This window comes from Aquarana catesbeiana, linkage group LG13 (assembly GCF_042186555.1).
Source record: "Aquarana catesbeiana isolate 2022-GZ linkage group LG13, ASM4218655v1, whole genome shotgun sequence".
Lineage (NCBI taxonomy): Eukaryota > Metazoa > Chordata > Amphibia > Anura > Ranidae > Aquarana > Aquarana catesbeiana.
The window spans coordinates 170,440,940-170,461,880 of record NC_133336.1 but is presented as its reverse complement, the minus strand read 5'-3'; positions in this window follow the sequence as shown (position 1 = coordinate 170,461,880).

Genomic DNA, 20,941 nt, shown 5'->3' with positions numbered 1-20,941 from the left:
ACTCTCGGTGAAATAACTTCTCGGGTTTGCTCAGGACAAGGGCAAACATCACGGACGAGCCCCCACATGTAACACTGACCCCCTAAGGAGCTGTTGATTATTATTTTAGGTCTTTGCCGTCACCCCTTATCCACAGTTCACCATACCAGAAACTTAGAGTCTATACTGGGCCTTGCGCCCACTGATGTATGCACCAGTCAATTAGTTCTTTTTCCAATGGTTTTTATTAAACAACTTGAGCAGTAGAGGGATGGAGTGTTAAGGGAAAGTTCAGATACCTTGTGCAGATTACTGAAGAACTTGAGATCCCCAAAACAAGTACACCTTCAGTCAACGGATCTTGCTCACCCGGATAGGCCTCTCTCACTGGCCTAGCAGCTGGAATGATGCACAGACAAAAGTCTCTGCCACAGACTTGAGAACAATAAGTGTTGAACAATCCTCTGCCACAGGATTTAGTGTTAGTTGAACAATCCTCTGCCACAGGATTTAGTGTTAGTTGAACAATCCTCTGCCACAGGATTTAGTGTTAGTTAAACACAGCAATACAGTACCAAAATTCCTTTAAACCATCCGGCAGTACTGTGGGTAGATTGGTTAGGATGCATTCCCCAATTGAGTCACCAGGCTCCTCTTGAGATACCAGCCTTTCACTCAGTTCTCTCCAAGATGAGTCCCCCCTGGGTCTTTCAATTGCTCGGCTTCTTCCTGCAGGACAGACAGCACAGGACCACCTCTGAACCAGTAGGCCCCAGACAGCTTCTGGGCCTACTTGCAGTCACGTAGCCTTGGGCCAGTGGGGCCCCAAGACAGAATAGGAATTGTCACATACCTTAGGCCAGGTGAGCCATGAGGTGGGAGAGCGAAAAAATGGTGTCTGCCCCTTAAGTACCCCTTCCCAGAATGCACAGAGGTGAACCACTCCCACTGGGCCATTTCTGGGAAGGAAGGACACTCAATATACCTTCGCCTGTTGCCCTTCCATTACTGGCCTGTGGTGACAAGACACCTACAGACGACAGTGTGGAACTGCACGCAACACAGCCAATGCTGGGACAGAGGCTAATTTAGCCATAACATTGAATCTGAACTATGTAAAGAACAGATAACCCACTAAATTTACATGCGAGCGCCTGGTCAACAGGAGCAGGGCGCTACATACAAGATTTTTTTTTTTTAAGCACAATGCTTATATAAACCCTTTGCGGGCTTATTTAACAAGAAAAAAAATTCTGATTTAACATTTTAACCTGACATCCTTTACTGGTGTAGGATGACTGCAAGACAAATTAGTTATTTACGTTGTGTCACTGTACTTTACTCAATGTTTTTTTAATTAGGTTTGTGTTAGTATTGTAGAAATTCGATTTTTTTTCCCCCTTTTTTAAAGAAGATTATCTACTTTGTTGTGGTAATAATACAAAAATAATACAACTAAGAACCCAGCTGAGATATAAGAATCCCCAATCTCATTAAAGCATGTGCATTATTTTTATTTAGATCAGTAATAGTGTTACACCACTGCCAAAATAAATGAATTATTCTAAAACGTTTAGTTCCCTGAAACACTGTTTATTGTAATTTGAAATACATCTCTCTCTCACAGAGCATAATTACAAAAAAATAAAAATACTATTATGGTGCCTACCTAGAGCCTTAAAGGGGTTGTATGAGTTCATTAAAAAAAAAAATATATAACAAACATGTTATACTTACCTCCCCTGCGCAGTTCATTTTGCACAGAGTGGCCCTGATCCTCCTGTTCCGGGGTCCCTTGGCGGCTGTCTCGGCTCCTCCCCGCAATAGCTAACCCCCCTCTGGGAAGCTCTATCCCGAGGTGGTTAGCTTGCGAGCGCGCTCCCTGTCATACACGCTACGTCCATAGACACAGCGTGTATGACTCGATCCCGCCCCCCAGCGGGCTGTGTCATTGGATGTGATTGACAGCAGCGCGAGCCAATGGCTGCAATCTATCCTATCTATCCAATCAACGTGGAGAAGAGGACACCGGGGGACGCGCACAGCAGGTGAACGGGCTCAGGTAAGTAAACGGGGGGGCTGGGGAGAGCCAGGTGTTTTTTCACCTTAATGCATAGGATGCATTAAGGTGAAAAAAAACGAACCTTTACAACCCCTTTAATGCAAACATCATTTCTGATACTAAGGACCTTTTTAACTTGGGCCTACTAAAGGTTACAATGCCTGGAGCCCAATTTTGGTTTGCACATTGTTTCTATGTGTTAAATGGCAGAGTAACTTTTGCAACAAAATATTGCTAGAAAAAATGTGTTTTTTAACTACTTCCCGCCCAAGGTACATAATAGGACGTCCTTGACTTTGAGCGGGTATATCTGAATGATGCCTACAGGCATCGTTCAGATATCGTCTTTTCCACCTGTCAATTCTCTACACCATAAGAATGATCATAGTGGCTGTTCCACCACTTGATCATTCTTACGGGCAGTGAGAGGGGATGACCCCCCTCCCACCACCCTCCAGTGCTTCTACCAAGTCGGAGAACCGATCCACTGGCCCCAGATGTTTACCATAGAGATTTCTGGCGGACCAGATGGTTGCTGGAGTCTCTATGATCGTTCGGAGGCCAGGCGCAATGTCATAACATCTGCATTCAAACAAATGGGAAGCCGAGATCATTTATTTATTTTTTTTATTTCAGGCTTCCCAGCCTAGAGGTGAGATGTGGGATCTTATTGACCCTACATCTCACTGTAAAGAGGACTGATCATGCCATATTCCTATTACAAGAGATGTTTACATTCCTTGTAAGAGGAATAAAAGTGATCACATTTTTTATTTTTTTTGTTAAAAATGTCAAACTAAAAAAAAAAAGTAAAATGAACAATAATAAAAAAATGTAAAGCGCCCCTGTCCCCGTGAGCTCGTACGCAGAAGGGAACGCATACGTAAGTCCCGTCCACATATGAAAACGGTGTTCAAACCACTCATGTGAGGTATCGCTGTGAACATTAGAGCAAGAGCAATAATTCTTGCCCAAGACCTCTGTAACTCAAAACATTTAACCAGTAAAAAATTAGATTTTTAAGTACCGAAGTTTGGAGCCATTCCACGAGCGTGTGCAATTTTGAAGCGTGACATGTTAGTTATCTATTTACTGGGTATAACTTCATCTTTGACATTAACATTAAAGTTAGCCCAATTTTTTTGCATAATATCAATGTTCTTTTTAGCATGTTTGAAAAATTGCTGTGCAAATACCGTGCGAGATAAAAAGTTGCAATGACTGCCATTGTGTTCTCTAGGGTCTTTGCTAAAAAAATATATAATGTTATGTGGTTCTATGTAATTTTCTAGCAAAAAAAAATTTTATATGTAGGAGAGAAATGTCAGAATTGGCCTGGATGGCAAGTGGTTAATGACAGGATCTGATAAGATTTGTTAAAATGCCAAATACTGTATGTGTTAATGTCAAAACTGGCTCCAACTTTAGCTGCCAATATTAAAGGCTATGAAGGCTGCACACATTTTATAGTAAATGTTAATAAATAAGAAAAAAAATATTTTCACATTGAATATAAAATAATATGCATTGGAAAAGTATTTAAAAAAAACAGAATTCTTGTTAGCATATGACTGGTTGACTGAAGTGAACACAACTTCTCTTTATTTATTAAGCTCAATAAACATTAACTTAGCAAAGTGAACATTCACTTTCCTGGATTAACAACTCTGTTGTATTCAAAAGTTAAACACATGGAATGAAAAAAATCCAAATATTGGCTAAACGAAGAGCAAATGATATAGGGGAAATTTAAGTAGCTTTAAGGTTCTGCACTAGGAACATTTTTTTTGGAAAGACAAAATATAACTTGTTATAACAAGTACTAATAAAAATAATGAGAAAAAATGTATTTGATTAAAAAAACAAAAACTAATTTATAAACTTCAACTTGACAAAAACAATAAATACACTTGCCTGCACAAATAAAGTAGTTATAATATTAAAGTTGCAACCAATTTAAATCTTCTGCAATATTACCAGTAACCTCTGTTCTTCAACAGAGATCACATTGTTAGTAGTCTGTATGTATCAATTTAGATGTATAAATCTATGAGATCTATTTCAGAAACCTTTTGCTCACCTTGAGTAATTTCTCTTTTTTTGGAATGCAATTTATAATATATTTGCCTTTATACAGTTGATAAAACGTACCCATGCACAAGTCCTAATAATTCAATTGCCCAGACCTTTATTAGATAGTCCATATCTCTTGGGATACTATTATTATTGATAGTTTCCTTTAGTAATGTAACATGCTTTGAACATAATTAATCCTTTGAGTCTAGTTAGTGATAGTCTAGAGTATGATAGAGGAAAACAGTAATTTACTTGTTGTTGTTACTATTATTATTTGTATTATACAGAATTTATGTTGAGCCAACAGTTTGTGCATTCAATTTAAAGAATAAAGAAGACATACTGTAACAGTTAAAATACACTCATTGGCCACTTTATTAGGTACATCTTGCTAGTACAGGGTTGGACCCCCTTTTGCCTTCAGAACTGTCTTAACTTTTTGTGGCATAGATACAACAAGGTGTTGGAAACATTCCTCAGAGATTTTTGTCCATATTGACATGATAGCATCACGCAGTTGCTGCAGATTTGTTGGCTGCACATCCATGATGCGAAGAATCTCCCATTCCAACACATCCCAAAAGTGCTCTATTGGATTGAGACACCACCACCAGCCTGAATCGTTGATACAAAGCGGGATGGATCAATGCTTTTCTGTTGTTTATGCCAAATTCTGACCCTATCATCTGAATGTTGCAGCTGAAATTGAGACTTATCAGACCAGGCAACGTTTTCTCCACTCTTCTATTGTCCAATTTTGGTGAGCCTGTGTGAATTGTAGTCTCAGTTTTCTGTTTAGCCCATCTGCTTCAAGGTTTGATGTGTTGTGCATTCAGATTTGGTATTCTGCATACCTTGGTTGTAACAAGTGGTTATTTGAGTTACTGTTGCCTTTCTATCATCTCGAACGTCTGCTCATTCTCCTCTGACCTCTGACACCCACAAGGCATTTTTGTCCACACAACTGCCGCTCACTGGATATTTTTTCTTTTTCAGACCATTCTCTGTAAACCCTAGAGATGAAAAATTATAAAATCTGTGCTCAGTTAATAAAGAAAATTATTAGCAGCCACTTAAAAACTGTGATACCAGTCAATGAAATAGAGAAAAATATATATAAGCAGCACTCAAATATAAACTACAGTGCAAAAAATATCATATGGTACTTTGAAAATCAACCAAGTGTGAAATAAAGTGCAAATGTGACTGTGCAAATAAGTTTTGGTCTTAACAATACATGAAAAACAAAACAAAAATCAGCCCATAATCAATAAAAAGTCCTCAGGTGAAATTAATTAATTCATCATGAAAGTGCTCCGTGCATATGTGAACTGGTAAGGGGATCCATCACCAGCAGCACCCTTACAAACAAGCCTCTTACCGGATATGCAGGACCATAGATTATAATGGTCCAGCAGGCAAAAACAGAAAGACATCCAGGAGAGCAGCCGTCAATGGATGACAGATCCCGTGAGGGGATTGAAATGGTTAGGAAAAGAAAACTTCCATAGTGAAGCTCATCAAAGTATAAAAGCATTTATTTAAAAACAGTAACTACAATTAGCTTGCAACAGAAAAAAACAGCATGTATAATGCTAATATGGGATGCAGCAGGCTGTCGTCTCATACGATACCGCTTGATGGCGGCTAGGCGTGCGTGATGTCGTCACTCGTAGGCCACTGTTGACACGTTTCGTCATCAAAAGACGTCTTCGAAGGATGGGCCGCTGGAAGATGACTGTCCCCAAAGGTTGCCCTGACCTTCCAAGCTTCTGATAACCTGGGTTCTGACATAATTCAAAGAAAGAGTACACTTGCAAAAGACACCAGAGAAACAAGAAATGGCAAACGGTATTTTACTAGATGTCCTTGAGTCAAAAAAAGAAAGAAGAATGTAAATGTAAATATTCCTCAAATTGCAAACTTTAGCTTTAAACAGAATTACAGAAAATTATGCCCCGTACACACGATCGGATTTTCCGACAACAAAACCGTGGATTTTTTTCCGAAGGATTTTGGCTCAAACTTGCATACACACAAAAGTTGGCCCAAAATTCCAAACGTGAGAACACGGTGACGTACAACAACGATGAGCCAAGAAAAAGGAAGTTTAATAGCCAGTGTGGCTCCTTCTGCTTGATTCAGAGCATGCGTAGACTTTTGTGCAACGGGCTTGTGTACACACGATCGGACTTTCTGATAAAACGCTGCTTTTTCGGGAGCAGTGATTTTAATAATGCTTAAAGTGAAACAATAAACATTAAATATTCCTTTAAAAATCGTGCCTCTGGGGGTGTCCTTAGTATGCCTGTAAAGTAGCGCATCTTTCCCATGTTTATAACAGTGCCACAGCAAAATGACATTTCTAAAGGAAAAATGTTTATCTAAAACTGCTCACGGCTGTAATGTATTTTCGGATCCCAGCAATATAGATAAAAATACCAAAAATACCCCCAAAAAATGGCATGGATGTCCCCCCCAAAATCCATATCAGGCCCTTGTGGGGTCCCACAAGCCCCCAGGCACTATATAATCTAAACAGCAGTATATATACTATACGGCCTGTTCTATATACACTGCAGAAAAACTGGGCCTTAGGTGTTGGTGGTACCAGAACACCGTAAGCCCTCACAGTTACTCTTGTTTGGGCCCGTTTCTGCCCCCAACAACAGTAACTGTGAGGGGTTACAGTGTTCTGGCACCACCAAAACCAAAGACTCACTTTTTCTGCCCCTGTTTAACAGGGGCATGTGATTAAAATATTTAATATAATATTTCAACGCAGGGCCTATTCCTGCACACAACAAGAGTATCTGTGAGGGTTTACAGTATTCTGGCACCACCAAAATCAGTTACTAATGTTACTCTTGTTGGGTGAAGGAACAGGCCCTGCGTTGAAATATTATATCAAATATTTTAATTACATGCCCCTGTTAAACATAAAAATTGGGCCTTAGGTGGTGGTGGTGCCCTAAACTAAAAATATTGTTGGAAGCTAGCATCATCAAGATTGAGGAGGAATAGGATAGTCAGCATAGGCAGTCTTCAAGGGATCCAACATCCATAGCAAATTCAATCAGTTACAGTGGGGGGTCCCACTGTACATCAGCATCAGGTGCTTGATAGCTGCTGATCCAAGACTGATTCATTTTTATGAATGTGAGCCTATCAACTGAGTCTGTGGACAAGCGCACTCTTTGATTCATTACAAACCCTCCAGCAGCACTGAATGTGCATTCAGAAAAAACGCTGGATGCAGGACAGGCCAGTAGCTCAGTTGCATATTGAGCAAGTTCTGGCCAGTGGTCCATCCTCAAGACCCAGTAACCCAGTGGATGCTCTGTTGAAAAGGTCTCCAAATCTGCTCTTGCCCCTAGATATTCCTGCACCATGTAATGCAGACACTGGCGATGGTTGCTTGAACCGATCAGACCTTGGCGCTGAGAACTGAAAAATTGTTTAAAGGCATCGGTCAGCCGGCCACCTTCTCCACTGCTCTTGCTCTGACTGAACAAAGCCTCAGCAACACATTGTCCAGCTCTGCAAAGGCAGGATGAGGTCTGCAAACTTACCCTTGTAATGTGGATCAAGAAGGGTTGCCAGCCAGTAATGATCCCTCTCGATGCCACAAATCCTAGGGTCGTTTTACACAGTCTTTGCAGAATCAGGGAAGCCATGCAGCGTAAGTTTGCAGAGGCATTCAATTCTGAGTCCTCTGTGTCATTAAGGATCACATTATCCATAACTACTTATTCCCAGCCACATACATCTCCTTGGGTTTCTGGGGGCTGAAAACCATCCCTTGAAGATTGCTGCTGAGTGTTATCCTCTACGTCCATGCTGACACAATCCTCCTCCTCCGCTTCTTCCTGTGTGTTTGGCGGGCCCACAGGAATGCTATCTGGATAAAGGGGGCCTTGAGAGGTAAGGAAGTCATCCTCTTCCTCCCGCTGTTCTGCCTCAAGTACCCTGTCCATGATTCTAAGAAGCGTGTGCTCCAACAGGAAGACTAGAGGGACAGTGTCACTGATGCATGCCTTGTCACTGCTCACCATCCTTGTGGCCTCCTCAAATGGTGACAGGACAGTGCATGCATCCTTGATCAGTAGCCACTGGCATGGCAAAAAGAAGCCAAGCTCCCTGACCCTGTCCTGGTGCTATACTTGCACTGGTACTCTTAGAAGGCCCTCTGCTGTGTGTGCAGCTGCTGCAGCATTGCCAACTTTGAGTCCCACCTGGTGGGCATGTCACAAATGAGGCGGGCAGATTGCATTTCCTTTGAATGTCAGCCAGCCAAGCACTGGCATTGTATGACCGGCAGGAATGACCACAGACTTTTCTGGCCTGCCTCAGGAGATCCTGTAAGCCTGGATACCTGCTCAAGAACTGCTGCACCACCAAATTCAGGACATGTGCCAAACATGGAACATGGTAACAAGTGTAGGCGCAACAACACAGGATTCATATATGACCCCAAATATGCATCTGCTAATGCATAGATGAATCTAAGTTAAAACTCTCTGAGATAAAATGATAAGTGGTCAATAGTCCATATAGCAAACACAGGATAGTGAGTCTCTGTAGTAATGCTAATAGAGGGATAAAAAAACGTCCAAAGAAAACACGCAGGGCTGCCATCAAAGTAGGAAAGAAACCATATTCCTGGAACTGCAAAAGAACAAGTGGAGAGGCACCTCTGGGTGCAGTAGTTTTTAAAAAATACAGCTTTAATGACAAATAAGATCAACTCACATTTGTTGAAAAATTACAGGCATGGTATCAGATGTCATGATGATGCCATGCCTGCTGGACCATGAGTCAGCATTAATATGAACCATACTGCTGACCACCCTGTCCAACTAAGCCAAAACATTGCCTTCCACATGGCGGTAGAGAGCCGGAATGGCCTTCCATGAAAAGAAATGGCATTTTGAAACCTGCAACTGAGGTACAGCACATTGCCCCCTTTCGTGAATTTGTGGAGAGTCTACCAGATGAAAAGGCAGCAGTTGCAGTGCTAGCAAATTGGCCAAGCTAGCATTTAGATGCTGAGCATGTGGATAGCTGGAACCAATTTTCTTCTTATGGTTCAGCAACTGGGGTAGGGAAATTTGCCTGTTAAAATCAGATGGTGGTGTACTGCTAGCAGATTGGCTGCAAGTACTTGGGACACCAATTTACTATACCTTCATTCCTCTCAGTGCAGGTTTTTGAGAGGACTGGAGGTATAGTAGGGTTGGAGATCCCAGATGTCCCAGAGATCCCAGATGAGGAGCAATGGCGACCCTAGGGGGGGCCAGAGGGGGCCCTGACCCCCCCCCCCCCAACATTATGCTGGGCCCCACCATGTGCCCCCCCAAAAAAAATTTTTTTTTTTTTTTTTACAAAAAGGCAATTTCTTTTTGTTTGTATTCATATCGGATGTGCCGCATCTTACTCGGGCCACCGCTGGGGTAACACAGTCTCTATTGAGAGGGAGAACGTCCCCAGTCAGCTCCTGCAGGTGATTCCTCCCCCTCCCTCTGCTCGCTGACACTGCATAATGCAAGCGCTCACACAACCACGGCCGCCCGATCTGCTCCTTCCCCTGCATCCTCATTGGCAGGGAGAAGAGCGAGTTGCAGGAAGGACTCCACCAGGACTCTCAGTTACTGAAAAAACAGACTGATTTCTCCCATCCTTAGGACAGGAGAACCAGCCTGTAAATTCCAAGAAATGCCAGACCAGCACTGTCAATAGCAGGGGCAGGACAGCAAGAGGAGACTGGGAAACCCCACAGTGACAGAACACCAGGGCCGGGTGGCAAGACAACCTTTGCAACCCTGATAGTTCTACCACTGCTTTGGACTCTTATATTTTCTTGGTATGCTGGTGACATATATCTCTTGTTCTCTGTCACCCTGGGGGGCCCCAATACAGTAGGAAGGGAGCTCACTGCAGAACATGTGAAAGGGCCGTTGTGGGATCATAGTAAAGGGGTAAAGGGCCCCAGGATAGGATAGGATAGAATAGAATAGAATAGAGAATATATATATATATATATATATATATATATATATATATATATATATATATTTGCATTTAATATTGCCCCCCTATTTTTGTCCCTGTCCCCCCCATGTGCCCCCCCTAAATATGAAAGCTGGAGACGCCACTGATGAGGAGTAAGGAGAAGTCCACCTTTTTCTTTGATGTGGGTCTTTCAAGTGCTGTTGCCAACAGACTTGTGGTGCCCAAGTGGCTGCTGTTCTGACCACGCTTGATCCGCTTCAGACATGGGTTGCAAACTGCAACAGTGCGATCTGCTGCACATGTGTCGAAAAAGGCCCACACTAAGGAACTTTTAAAAGTCAGCAAAAGAGAAAAGGGGATAATGGTCTGGAGAAACCACTCTAACACCTCCATCCCTAAATGCAACAAGAAAAAGGAAAGCAGCCCTGGGACTTTAAATGAGGTGAGAGAGATTGGGACACTTCCACAATAGGTGCAATAAAATGTTTTATTGATCACAGAATGCTGTGTAGAACACATGGGAACAGCAATAAATGTGCGTTACCCGGCATAGTGGCCTAGTTCCAAGCATACGTAAAAAACAACTACAATTCATAGCACTTGATATATACATCCATAAAAAACATTGTACATAAGTGCACATACATGATATAAATTGGTAAAGTACATAATACATAATACACATGCATAAAATGAAGCAGTGTGTGACCAGCTTCAGGTACCCAACAATATGGGCGTACACGTAGCATCAAAAGTCAGCAGGGAGTCAGCAGCGCCCTGCACCTGTGAAGCTCTGCAGTGTGATTCAATAGGGGGCTCCCCGTAAGCTGCCCCCTGGAGGACATCCTGCCTCGTTGGAGTTGTGCCTCCTCCTTCTCTCTTCTCTCAGGCACCCAAGTACAGTCAGTGACCTCATCATCCCCTCCCTTCTCGTCACTGGAGAAAACTTGGCAGTATGCTGCAGCTGGGGGAACATGACTGCCAGTTTCTTGTCCTTCTTGGGCACCCCCTCTCTCTAGGCTCATGTTAGTCCCTTCCTCAACTTGGGAACCAACATCGGAGCCTTCAAATCGCTGCGCATCCTCCAGAAGCATGAACCCGACACTGTGTTCGAATAATTCTGGGGACTCCTCCGTGCATGATAGTGGGGCTATGGAAGGAGTGACTGTGGACAAGAAGCCGGTGGAATAGGCTGCTTTGGTAGCTGCGTTGGAAGGCAAACTACTCTGAGCCTGGGTGACGGAGAATGAAGAGGATGGGGACAGCTTTGTTATCCACTCCACCAACTCTTCTGCATGTTCTGGCTCAATAACATGGCCAGCGGCACAAAAAAGGACAAGCGTGCCCTGCAGCCACTTGCAGAGGATGCACCATATCCATGACCACCACTGTTGACTGTAGACACAGAGGCTGCCCTCTTTTAGTGGCCTGTGAGCATCTGCCTCTCCTTGGTGGCCTTCCGGACATGATGTATTTTTTGTTTTGCAACACCACACTATACTGTAATAGATTACTGTGTACACCGCCTGCACTGTATTAGAAACTGTACTACGGCTGCACTGTATTGTGTACTGTGTACACCACCAACTGTACACACTGTATTAGATACTGTGTGCACCACCTGCACTGTACAATAGCTTCAATGTATTGTATACTGTGTGCACCACCAGAAGTGTAGTAGAAACTGTACACACTGTATTAGATACTGTGTACCCCGCCTGCACTTTATTAGAAACTGTACTATGGCTGCACTGCATTGTGTACTGTGTACACCACCAGAAGTGTAGTAGAAACTGTATACACTGTATTAGATACTGTGTACACCACCAGAAAAGTAGTAGAAACTGTACTACGGCTGCACTGTATTGTGTACTGTGTACACCACCAGAAGTGTAGTAGAAACTGTACACACTGTATTAGATATTGTGTACACCGCCTGCACTGTATTAGAAACTGTACAATGGCTGCACTGTATTGTATACTGTGTACACCACCAGAAGTGTAGTAGAAACTGTACATGCTGTATTAGATACTCTGTACACCGCCTGCACTTTATTAGAAACTAGGGATGGGCCGAATGGACCCCCATTCACACCAGAACTTTCGAACACCGCGAAAGTTCGGACCCGAATAACGAACCCTATTAAAGTCAATGGGACCTAAATGTCAAAAATCAAAAGTGCCCATTATGAAGGCTTATATGCAAGTAATTGGGCATACAATGGTTATAGGGGTCCGGGTCCTGCCCTGGGGGACATGCATCAATAAAAAAAAGTTTGTAAAAAATGTCATTTTTAAATGAGCAGTGATTTTTTTATTTTTAAAGTGAAAGCATAAAAATTAAACATTCCTTCCAATATAGTGCCTGGGGGATCCACTTAGTCTACCTGTAAAGTGGCAGATCTGTACCATGTCTAGAATCTGCTGCAGCAATAATTGAATTTATAAAGCCAAAAAAATGACATTTTCCCTCCAAGTTGCCTTTATTTTGCTCAGCAACAGCTGGGGAGCCAGTGTATATGATGAGGCCACAATGTATTGCACTGGGAACAAGGTCTTTGGGTGTCGGTGGCGCCTTCCCACCATAATCCTATAAAGGTACTCTTGATGAAAGAAAGAATTGGCCTTGCTGTAAAAAATTGCAATGATATGCACCTGTCAAACAGGTGCTGAAAAATTGGTCTTTGGGTGTTAATTGTGCCCATGAAACCTATACCAAAAACATTCTTCCAGATGAAATGATTGAACACCCTAAAAGCTAGGCAGCCTCGAAGTCCTGCAGAGATTCCACATCCCAAAAAGACTTAACCAGTGACATCAGCATCAGGGGCTTCATAGCTGGTAATCCAGGACTGATTCATTTTTATAAAATTCAAATGGTCCACGGAGTCTGTGGATAGACGCGTTCTATAATCAGTAACGAAACCTGCTGCAGCACTGAATGCCCATTCTGAAAGCACGCTGGATAGCACAGGCAAACTCACTAAACAGAAGAAATGATGCCCTGCCTGAGGACTGACCACTACGTCCACCTTTGCCTGTGGACACATTTTTTGCTGGCCCCCTTACAGTGCCAAGGAACCGTCTGCCTCTCCTTGTTGTCCTCCCAAACATTATTGGGAGGGAGGGGGCGGTGCTTATAAGCAAATGTAAAGAAGAAGTTGAAATCTGTACGTAGATGCACTTTAATCAATGTAAAGAGGTGTTTGGTGCACTTTAATTTGAGTACTCACACTACACAGACACACTCCACGGATATACTATAATATACTGCAATATAATGCGCCAAACGTACAGTGATGCACAGAACTATATGGCGTTAAACTGGCAGTAACAAACACAGAACTGTATGGCGTTAAACTGGCAGTAACTCACACAGAACTATATGGTGTTAAACTGGCAGTAACGCATGCAAAACTATATGGCATTAACCTGGCAGCAACGCACACAAAACAATATGGCATTAAACTGGCAGTAACGCTTACAGAACTATATGGCGTTAAACTGGCAGTAACGCACACAAAACTATATGGCGTTAAACTGGCAGTAACGCACACAGAACTATATGGCGTTAAACTGGCAGTAACGCACGCAGAAGTAAATGGCGTTAAACTGGCAGTAACGCAATCAAATAGGCGGTGTTCAACCACCACTACACTGAAGCTATCTGAACTGTCCCTATTCTACACTAATGTATGTATGAATGACACAGTCTCACTACACTACAGTGAAACTATCTGAGCTGTCCCTACTCTAGCTGCACATTATGCCAAGCGGAATGATGGTCCTCCTCACTACACTCACATTATCCCTAGAATGACACTAAACTAATATTCTACACTGACAATTGAAGCAAAATAGCACAGTATAGCACACTGATAGCACTGAACAGAGCCCTGTTCTATCTCTCTCCATGCCGAAATCACACTGGAAATGGCTGCCATTGAAAGAATACTTTTATACTGTGGACCGGGAATGAGCCATGATTGGATAAAGTCATGATGACAGTGTCCAATCATGACCCTGACAGTGCTCTGTGCCCTGATTGGCTGAAGCTTTCACTGCTTCAGCCAATCAGGGCTTGCAATGCACGGTTCAGGGGGGGCGAACAAATGGTCGAACGACCCGTTTGTTCAGCTGTTCGTCGAACATCCGAACAGCAAAAGTTCGGCCCGAACTTATGCTCGGGCCGAACCATTCGCCCATCCCTATTAGAAACTGTACTACAGCTGCACTGTATTTTGTACTGTGTACACCACCAGAAGTGTAGTAGAAACTGTATCCACTGTATTAGATATACACTGGATGCAGAGTATATATATATATATATATATATATATATATATATATATATATATATATATATAATATAAATATAGAGGAGTGGGATTATAACTGTGCTGTCAACAACTGAATCACAACATATTAAGTAATAAAATTTACTAATTTACTAATACAAAAAACATAAAGCAAACAACAGACAGAATATAGACAAATGGTTAAAATCAATAGTGGAGCATATACAATACAATGGGTTGCTGGCGGCCCAAAAAAGAAGGAAAAAGTGGTCACAAGTGAGTAGGGATGAGCTTCGTGTTCGAGTCGAACCCATGTTTGACTTGAACATCGCCTGTTCACCCGTTCGCCAAATTGCTAACGATATGGGCCCTTCGTGCCAAATTGTGTGGCGCGTCACGGCCCATAATTCACTGCGGCATCGCAGTGCATTGCTGGCTGATGATTGGCCAAGCGTACACTATGACCCGCATGCTTGGCCAATCACAGCGCTGTCTGTAGAGAGAGCTGTAATTGGCCAAAGCCATGGTGGCTTTGGCCAATTATGGCTCAGGGGGTGTAGTACACGCCCCACACTATATAAGGCCACCTGCACGGTGGCCCTGTGTAGTGTGTGTTCCGGCGTTGAGAGACAGAGACAGCGAGACAGTGTCATTTGATTTAAGTTAGATAGTTTAGGCAGGACAGTCAGTCAGTTAGCTGCACTTACAGTGTATTGTGTATATATATGCATCCCAGGTGTTGTATATATATATATATATATATATATATATATATACTGTATTCAGTTTAGCTAGATCCATTCCTGTTATTATCTTCCTACTGACAGGCAGGCTTGTGTTGTTACAGTATTTACAGCTACCTGAAGAACATTGCTGGTGTTCTTCTGATCCTATTAGTACCACAGTCAGGCAGCTAGACTATTTACAGTTAGTGTAGTGCATCCTCCTCACAGTGTTCAGCTAAAGCTACAAGTTAGTGTAGTGCGTCCTCCTCACAGTGTTCAGCTAAAGCTACAAGTTAGTGTAGTGTGTCCTCCTCACAGTGTTCAGCTAAAGCTACAAGTTAGTGTAGTGCGACCTCTGCACAGTGTTCAGCTAAAGCTACAAGTTAGTGCAGTGCGTCCTCCTCACAGTGTTCAGCTAAAGCTACAAGTTAGTGTAGTGCGACCTCTGCACGGTGTTCAGCTAAAGCTACAAGTTAGTGTAGTGCATCCTCTGCACAGTGTTCAGCTAAAGCTACCTGTAGAAGGTTGGTGGTGTTTTCCTGATCCTATCATTACCGCAGGCAGCTACATTATTTTAACGTTAGTGTAGTGCGTCCTCTTCACAGTGTTCAGCTAAAGCTACCTGTAGAAGGTTGGTGGTGTTTTCCTGATCCTATCACTACCGCAGGCAGCTACATTATTTTAACGTTAGTGTAGTGCGTCCTCTGCACAGTGTTCAGCTAAAGCTATCTGTAGAAGGTTGGTGGTGTTTTCCTGATCCTATCACTACCGCAGGCAGCTACATTATTTTAACGTTAGTGTAGTGCAACCTCTGCACAGTGTTCAGCTAAAGCTACCTGTAGAAGGTTGGTGGTGTTTTCCTGATCCTATCACTACCGCAGGCAGCTACATTATTTTAACGTTAGCGTAGTGCGTCCTCTTCACAGTGTTCAGCTAAAGCTACCTGTAGAAGGTTGGTGGTGTTTTCCTGATCCTATCACTACCGCAGGCAGCTACATTATTTTAACGTTAGTGTAGTGCGTCCTCTGCACAGTGTTCAGCTAAAGCTATCTGTAGAAGGTTGGTGGTGTTTTCCTGATCCTATCACTACCGCAGGCAGCTACATTATTTTAACGTTAGTGTAGTGCGTCCTCTTCACAGTGTTCAGCTAAAGCTACCTGTAGAAGGTTGGTGGTGTTTTCCTGATCCTATCACTACCGCAGGCAGCTACATTATTTTAACGTTGGTGTAGTGCGTCCTCTGCACAGTGGTCAGCTAAAGCTACAAGTTAGTATAGTGCAACCTCTGCACAGTGTTTATCTAAAGCTACCTGTAGAAGATTGGTGGTGTTCTCATACTACAGGCAGGCAGTTGATTTTGCTAGCTGCAGTATCAGTATATATATATATATATATATATATATATATATATATATATATATATATATATATATATATATATATATATATATATATATATATATATATCCCAGCTTAGTGCAGCTACATCTCACTGCAGGCCATTATTATGTCTGGAAGGCCAACAAGAAGAGGCAGACAGTCACAAGCCAATAAAAGAGGGCAAGCAGGCTCTGTGTCTAGAGGTAACAGTGCTGGTCGTGGACAGGTGCATCCTCATCAGCACGTGGCCGTGGGACACACTTGGCCTTTTTTTGGCAGCTGGCCGTGTGTTGAGCCGCAACATGCGGAAGACTTGGTCGAGTGGATGACCAAGCCCTCCTCATCCTCCTCATCCTCTCTCACCCATGCTCAGGGTACTTTGTCTGGCAAAGCAGCTGCCAATGCGGCCTCTTCCCTTGGCTCAATGGCATCAGTGACTCCTTCTGTAGCCCCATCATGTCCTCCTGAGGAGTCCCTCAAACTGTTTGACTGCAGTGTTGGTACATGCTCCAGGAGGATGCCCAGTGTTTAGAAGGCTCTGATGATGATACTGATCTAGATGAATGCAGTAACGTGAGCACGGACAGAGGGGGTGCCCAAGAAGGACAGCAATCTGGCAGTCATGCTCCCCCTGCTGCAGCATACTGCCAGGTTTGCTCCAGTGATGAGGAGGGAGGGGATGATGAGGTCACTGACTCAACGTGGGTGCCGGATAGGAGAGAGGAGGAGGAGGATGAGGCACATCACCAACGAGGCAGGATTCCCTCCAGGGGCCAGCCTAAGGGCAGCACACTGACTGCATCACACCGCAAAGCTCTGCATGTGCAGGGCGCTGCTGTCTCTGTGCGTTATTCCAAAAGTTCTTTGGTGCGGGCCTTTTTTGAGACAAGTGCATCAGATCGCACCGCTGCTATTTGCAACATATGTCTCAAGCGTATCTCGCGTGACCAAAACATCTCCCGCTTGGGCACCACATGCTTGACCAGACATATGTTGACCTGCCATGCAGTTCGTTGGTATCTAAAAGACCCACACCAAAGAACAAAGAGGACCTCTCCTTGCTCCTCATCAGCTGAGATCTCCAACCCCAGTATACCTTCAGTCCTCTCTGAGACCTGCACTGAAAGGAATGAAGGTGTAGAATTAGGTGTGTCACAGCCAAGTACTTGTGGGCAATCTGCTTTCGGTACACCAACGTCAGATTGTACCAGGCAAATTTCCCTGCCCCAGCTGCTGCACCGCAGAAAGAAGTTTGCTCCCAGCCATCCACATGCCCAGAGGTTGAATGCTAGCTTGGCAAAATTGCTAGCACTTCAACTGCTACCTTTTCAGTTGGTAGACTGCCCCCTTCCGTGAGTTTTTTGGAATGTGCGGTTCCTCAGTGGCAGGTTCCCAAACGTCACTTTTTCTCACGGAAGGCGATTCCGGCTCTCTACCAGCATGTGGAAGGCAATGTCCATGCCTCGCTGGACAGGGCGGTTAGCGGTAAGGTTCATATTACCGCTGACTCATGTTCCAGCAGGCATGGACTCTGCTGGCAGCTGGGAAGGATGCAGGACAAGGTGCAGTAGTGTTGGAGGTTGTTCCGCCACCACGCCTCCAAAATGCCACTACTAATGATTCTGACACACCTCTCTCCTCCACCCCCTCCTCTTCTTCTTCCTCCATGGCCTCTTCCTGTGCTTTGTCCTCGGAACCAGGGGTGCTCCGTAGGCGTTCAAGGGGCTACTCAAGTATGCAGGCCAAAAGATGCCATGCGGTGCTTGAGCTGGTGTGCTTGGGGGACAGGAGCCACACTGGGGCAGAGGTTCTGTCAGCTCTGCAGGGGCAGGTTCAGAGGTGGTTGATGCCACGCCAACTTAAGGCAGGAATGGTGGTTTTCGACAATGGCACCAACCTCCTCTCCGCCCTCCGACAGGGACAACTGACCCATGTGCCCTGTTTGGCTCACGTACCTGGGCTTACAGGATGTCCTGAGGCAGACCAGGAAAGTCTGTGTGCATTTCCGCCGGTCGTATAATGCCAGTGCTTGGCTGGCAAACCTCCAAAAGGAATTTAACCTGCCCAAGAACCGCCTAATCTGTGACATGCCCACCAGGTGGAACTCAACGTTGGCCATGCTGCAGCGGCTGCACACACAGCAGAGGGCCATCAATGAGTACCTGTGTGACTATGGCACCAGGACAGGGTCAGGGGAGTTTGTTTTTTTTTTTCCCCATGCCAGTGGGCCATGATCAGGGATGCATGCACTGTCCTGTCACCATTTGAGGAGGCCACGAGGATGGTGAGCAGTGACAGTGCATGCATCAGTGACACTGTCCCCCTTGTCCACCTGTTGGAGCACACGCTGCGTGGAATAATGGATAGGGCACTTGAGGCAGAACAGAGGCAGGAAGAGGAGGACTTCCTTAGCTCTCAAGGCCCCCTTTATCCAGACAGTGTTCCTGCGTGCCCGCCAATCACACAGGAAGAGGAGGAGGAGGAGGATTGTGTCAGTATGGAGTTGGAGCCTGGCACTCAGCATCAGAAGCAGTCTTTAAGGGATCATTTACAGTCCCAAGAAACACATGGACTTGTACGTGGCTGGGTGGAGGTGGCTGCGGATCATGTCGTTCTTAGTGACCCAGAGGACTACGGACCGAATGCCTCAGCAAACCTACGCTGCATGGCCTCCCTGATCCTGCAAAGCCTGCGGAAGGATCCTCATATTCGTGGTATCAAGGAGGGGGATTGTTACTGGCTGGCAACCCTCCTTGATCCACATTACAAGGGTAAGGTTGCGGACCTTATCTTGCCATCGCAGAGGGAGCAGAGGATGAAACATCTTCAGGAGGCCTTGCAGAAAGGTCTGTGCAACGCGTTCCCAGAGACTGGGAGGTTACAAACTTCTGTTTCTGGACAACGTGTTGCTGAGGCTTCGGTCAGTCAAAGAAGGAGCGGTGGAGAAGGTGGCCATCTGACCAATGCGTTCAGACAATTTTTAAGTCCGCAGCCCCAAGGTATGATCGGTTCCAGCAACCATCGCCAGGGTCTGTTTTACATGGTGCAGGAATACCTAGGGGCAAGATCTGACTTGGACACCTTTCCCACCGAAAATCCTCTGGGTTACTGGGTCTTGAGGATGGATCATTGGCCAGAGCTTGCACAGTATGCAATTGAGCTACTGGCCTGTCCTGCATCCAGTGTTCTTTCGGAACACACATTCGGTGCTGCTGGAGGCTTTGTAACTGATCACAGGGTGCGTCTGTCCACCGACTCGGTCGATCAACTGACCTTCATAAAAAAAAATCAGTCTTCGATCACCACCAGCTACCAAGCACCAGTGCCTAAGGCCCAATTTTTCAGCCCCTTAACAGGGGCATGTAATTACAATTTTTGATGCAATTCTTTGCAGCAGGGCTAGTTCCTGCACTCCAATTAGAGTATCTGTGAGGAGTTGCAGTGTTGTGGCACCAGCACCAGTGCCTAAGGCACAATTTTTCAGCCCCTGTTTAACAGGGGCGTGTAATTACAATTTTTGATGCAATTCTTTGCAGCAGGGCTAGTTCCTGTGCTCCAACTAGAGTATCTATGAGGGGTTCCAGTGTTGTGGCACCAGCACCAGTGGCTAAGGCCCAATTTTTCAGCCCCTGTTCAACAGGGACATGTAATTAGAATTCTTGATCTAATATTTCACATCAGGGCCCGTTTCTGCACCCACCAAGAGTATCTGTGAGGACTTACAGTGTTGTGGCACCAGCACCAGCACCACCACCAAAGGCCCAGTTTTTCTGCCCCTGTTCAACAGGGCATGTAATTACAAATCTTGATCTAAAAATTTGTTATAATATCTACTGTAATATGTGTTGGTGTGAACACCCTCATTTTGCTGCAATATTGATACTAACCTGCTATGTGATTTTTGAATTTTCACTTTGAAATAGCCTAGTTATTATTATTATTTCTATTTTATTATCCGACGAGCGCGAAGGACAATTTTTTCACCAATGGACTTGGGGGTACCCATGCCGTTTGTCTCACTGATTTTCATCCATATTGCCAGGACCCGACATTACATTAAAGCCGCAAGCAGTTTTATATGACCTTTTTTCCTTCAAAAATGACATTTTGTGCAGGGACTGTTCTAAGCATGGGAAACACACGCCACTTTACAGGCATACTATAGACACCCCCCAGGTACGATAGTTAAAGGAATATTTCAATTTTTTTTTTTAACTTTAAGCATCATTAAAATCACTGCTCCCGAAAAAACTGTAGTTTTTAATTTTTTTTTTTGCATTGATACATGTTCCCTGGGTCAGGACCCAGGTCCCCAAACCCTTTTTAGGACAATACCATGCAAATTAGCCTTTAAAATGAGCACTTTTGATTTTGAAGGTTCGAGTCCCATAGACGTCAATGGGGTTCTAA